Genomic DNA, 5,440 nt, shown 5'->3' on the forward strand with positions numbered 1-5,440 from the left:
ATATGCGAAACAAATTATAATTTATCCTTTAATTTTTTAAGGTACTGGAACAATTCCCGCGATTTTTAATTGATATATGCATATTATTCGTTTTGACGCGTTAATCAATATTATTAATTAGTTAATCAAATTAAATTAAAACGAAGGAGTTAATATATTGTAGATATTATTTTTAATTATTTATTATCCGATTATTATTTATCATTATCATTTCTACTATTAAAAATAAAATCACGAGACTTTGTACTAAAACAGACAATTAAGTAAATAAAATAACGTTTATTTCACGTAATAATAAGTTAAGCTAAGTCATTAATTAAGTAAATATATTACAATAATATATATTCTCTGATGCCATAATTTCTAAGACATGGGGTATTGTGAAATCAACCATCACCTTATTTTCTTTCACTAACAATTAATTAGTGTCCATATTTCCATATTTGTGAAAAAAGAAAAAAAGTCAGTTACATTGTGTCTAATCCTATACAGTATGGAAATTATTAAAGGTGAAAATGAGAGTGACATTAGTGGTGAGTAATAAACTATAAAAAAATTATCATGTATGTCACTTGAAAAAATGTGGAATATGATATTTATGGTACGAAATTTTTTAAAAATTGACTAATAATAAAAATTTAATTTTAATATATTATTAATATAAAATAATTTTATATTTATATTTAATTATATAATATCAAATTAACAAAAAAATTAATTTTTATATTAATTACACAAATAATAAAAAATATAATTAAATGATTATATAAAATATTTTATATTATAAATGTATTAAAATTAAATACTAATAATGATGATAATAATAAATATAAATAAATAAATGAATAAATAAGCAAAGAAAGAGTTGAACTCAACTCGGTGGTCATGGTGCTACCTTCATCCGCTCTCTTTAATATGACGAGTAATACAATAAATAAAATAAAATAAAATAAAATTTAGAAGAGACGCATTCGGCATGCATTAAGCATTTGGTATATGTAATCATGGTAGACATGGAATATAATTATTGTCTCTCCTTTAAACCAAGCAATTAAGAGACAAATGGGTTCAATCATAATATGCTAGCTGTTGAAATTAGCTAGTTGATATGATTTATTTATTTTTTCTTTACACATTCTGTTCAGACAGATCAATAATTAATTAATTTCGAATTAAAATTTTATTTAAAAATTTATTGTTTGTCAATAAATTATTACAAACATGCGAGAAATAAGTTAATTATTCGACTAATTCAAGTTAGTTATGATTTAATTTTTTAATTATTACATGTCAACCATAAAATAAATAACTTTATTAAATTTGAGTTTTATATATAAATAATAATGAACTTTGAATTTAACTAGGAAATCAATTTTTTTGATAATATCAGCTAATTTTTTAAATTATAAATTCTAAATATAAAATTTTAAATTTTAAAATCTAACTCTAAATTTTTAAAAATAAAAGTTAAAAAATAATTTTATAATAAAAAATAGTTAATATTAACTACTTAAAAAATTAATTTTTTTATAATTTTTGTAAATAAGTTTATTTTTAAAACCGTCCTTGTTCATTATTTTTGTTTATTTTAAAAAAGCCTTATATTTTTAAATTATAAAATAAAAATATTATTCATATATTAAAATTAATTATTATATATATATAAATATATATTATTTAATTTATTTTTAATATATATCTTATATTAATAATTTATTTTAATAATTGATTTTAGCGTACATTTAATATATTGTTACGAAATTATAGGTAGGCTTTAGAAAATTAATCTCCGAATGAGGTTAGTAATTATATTAATAAGAGAAAAAATTTATTCTGTAAGCATTAAATTACAAAAACGGACATCATCATTTTAAGCAACTAAGGAGAGAGTAAAGAGGACAATTTTCGCCTTCTACTACTTTAAAATTAATTATTCTTTCTTGGGAAAATAACGGGATATTGCTAATTTGTGTTGGTTATTAAGTCAATTTGTTTATATTGCCCAAAGTCTACAAACTAGATATAAAATATATGATTATCGTGAGGAATTCAAAAGCAACACGCGTTTGGATCATTATTTTTGTTTTCTTGTAACAAAGAATCTCTTTTTCTTTCAAAGTTATTTTATAACAAGATGACCCAAAAATGGGAAAAAAAAAGGACAATTTCTTTAATAAACATGATGCAGAGTTTGACTTGGAAGTCTTGCGCAAAGACCTCATTGCATATTAAAGAACCGTGAATTGAGGTGAAGCAACTCTCATTATCTCTGTCGTGTAAGCTTAGATGTGAAGAGAAGTGAAAAATGGAGGAAGAAAACTAAAGAAATCAAGAATGAGTGAAGAACGAGAAGAAAGTTCTAGAAAGTGGAAGAAAGAGATGGAAGAAGAAGTTAGTTCTGAAAGAGAAAAAGCATGAGTGTTGGCATCTCCAAAATAAGAGAATGAACCCACACAAAACTACTTACTCAGGTTCTATTCAATATATATGCTTACAATTAAAAAACTAACAAACTAAGCTTGACTAACTTAATTATATCTAACAAACTTGGAGTACAAATGTACTCTCAAACTAAATGTATAATGACTATTGATCATGTAACACCCCCTCTCAAACTTGGAGTGCAAATGTCCAATAGTCCAAGTTTGTTATGACAGTTTCGAAACAGGCTAGGTGCAAGAGCTTTAGTTAAAATATCTGCGGCTTGATCAGCACTTGTTACTGGCAGCAACTTAGTGACCCCCTCTTGCCATTTATCCCTTGTAATATGACAATCCACTTCAATATGCTTTGTCCTCTCATGAAAAACAGGATTAGCAGCTATATGTAATGCTGATTGACTATCACAATAAATCCTCACTGGTCGTTGTTGGTCAATCTGAAGTTCCTTCATCATGTAACGAAGCCATTGCGCCTCTCTTGTTGCTGAAGCCAATGCCCTGTACTCTGCTTCACAGGATGATGCTGCAACTGTATTTTGCCTTTTGCTCTTCCATGAAATTATTGAAGTGCCCAAGAAAAAATAATACCCTGTGATGATCTTCTAGAATCTAGGCATGTTCCCTAATCACTGTCTGAGAAGCCAGAGGGAGTGAGGTCAGTGGTTGAAGAAAAGAATAAACCCATTGCTGGTGCTCCTTTGAGATATCTCAACACTCTCAATGCTGCTTGAAAATGTTTATCTGTAGCACAATCTAAGAATTGACTTAATCTAGATACTGCATAACAAATTTCAGGCCTTGTGTTTGTTAGATATAAGAGTCTCCCAACAATTCTGCGATATTCTGAAGTTGAGGCTAGAGGGGTTCCCGAGTCTTTTGACAAATGAGTGGTATAATCCATAGGAGTGGATATTGGTTTGGCAGCAAGCATTCCATAATCCTGCAGTAAGTCAAGGCAGTATTTTCTCTGACAAATGGAAATGCCCTTCTTGCTTCGAGCTACCTCCATGCCAAGGAAGTATTTGAGCTCCCCAAGATCTTTAATTCTGAACAAGTTATGCAAATAAGTCTTGATCTGAAGAATTTCCTGCAAGTCACTACCTGCAACCACTAAATCATCAACATATACCAAGATAACCGTGAAACCCTTCAAAGTGTTCTTGGTAAACATGCTATAGTCATGCTTAGATTGAGTGTAGCCAGCCTTAGTTAGAGAGCCAGCAAGCTTTGTGTTTCATTGTCTACTTGCTTGTTTTAATCCATAGAGGGATCTATCTAATCTGCATACCAGACCTGGTTTGTGAATTTTGAGACCTGGTGGAGGTTTCATATAGACAGTTTCATTGAGATCTCCATGTAAAAATGCTGTATTGACGTCTAACTGGTGCAAATGCCAATTCTTGATAGCCGTAATAGCCATAACTATCCGAAATGTGTTCATTTTAACTACAGGGCTGAAAGTGTCTTTGTAGTCAACACCCTTAGTTTGAGAAAAACCTTGTGCCACCAAGCGTGCTTTGTGTCTCTCTATAGATCCATCCGGGTTCAATTTGAGTTTAAAAACCCATTTGCAACCCACTGCTTTCTTTCCAACAGGCAATTCAGTAAGTGTCCAGGTCTTATTCCTCTCCAAAGCAGAAAGTTCATTATTAATAGCTTCTTTCCAGCTCGAATCCTTAACAGCTTCATCATAAGTTTTGGGTTCTAAATGCATGGATGCAGCTAGTGTGAATGCTTTGTGCTTTGGGGACAACGACTCATATGAGACTACTTGTGAGAGGGGATATTTATGTGTGGTGTTGGTAGTAGCTGAACCATTGGAAGAGGCAATCATGCAATGAAAGTCTCTCAAATAAGACGGTGGTCTCTTAGGGCGAAGTGACTTTCGTGTCTCTAAATGCAACTCATGGTTTTCATGTAATGTATGTTGATGAGGTATTATTTGGGGTGCTGAACCTCCAAGAGTAATTTCTAATTGAGGACTATTAGGTGCAATTTGATTAGAATTGTCACTGGTTAACTCAATGGATGCAGAAGTATGTTGAGAGTCATGAGATGCATGCTGAGTGCCATCATATTGTGTGTGATTTGTGTTATTATTGATGATATTATGATGAAGTGAGTCAAAAGGGTCAAAAAAAGTATAATGTGTAGGTATGCAGGGTGCTGCATGATGTTGTAATGATGATTCAAGTTTCTCAGTTTGCAAAAAAGGTAGTACATGTTCATAAAAACTGACATTTCTTGACAAAAACACTTCTCTATTTGACAAATCATATAAAAGATATCCTTTAACTCCAATTTTATGACCAAGATGTACACATTTTCTGGCTCTTGCATCTAATTTCTTCCTATGTGCAGTCAATGTAGATGCATAGGTAAGGCAACCAAATACTCTCAAGTAAGCAATTTCAGGTAATTTATTTTTTAAAAATTTGATAAGGACATGATTCATTGAGGGACACACTAGGAAGCCTATTAATCAAATGGATAGCATGAGCTGCAGCAAAATGCCAAAAACTTTTAGGTACATTTGAATGAAACATTAATGTTCTAGTAACTTCTAAAATATGTTGGTGCTTTCTTTCTACAATTCCATTCTATTGAGGTGTCTCAACGCAAGTTGTTTGATGAATTATGCCTTTGAAATTGTAGAAAGAAGGCATTTTAAACTCAAGACCATTGTCGGTTCTAATTTTTTTTATGCTGCTGCCATATTGAGTTTGTACGAAATTGACAAAATTTTGCACATGGGAAACAGTTTCAGCTTTAGAGCGCATGAGATGCAACCAGGTATATCTACTTTTATCATCTATTATTGTTAGAAAATATTTGTGACCTTCCATGGAAGGTGTTCCTATGGGTCCCCATATGTCCATGTGCACAAGGTCAAATAAAGCTGAAGATTGAGAGAAACTATGTGAAAAAGCTATCCTTCTTTGTTTGGCAAAATGACAAGCATCACATGGATCCATAAATCCTTTATTTGTCAAAAAGTC

The sequence above is a fragment of the Arachis stenosperma genome, chromosome 9 (genome assembly GCF_014773155.1).
Source record: "Arachis stenosperma cultivar V10309 chromosome 9, arast.V10309.gnm1.PFL2, whole genome shotgun sequence".
In the NCBI taxonomy this organism is placed as follows: Eukaryota; Viridiplantae; Streptophyta; class Magnoliopsida; order Fabales; family Fabaceae; genus Arachis; species Arachis stenosperma.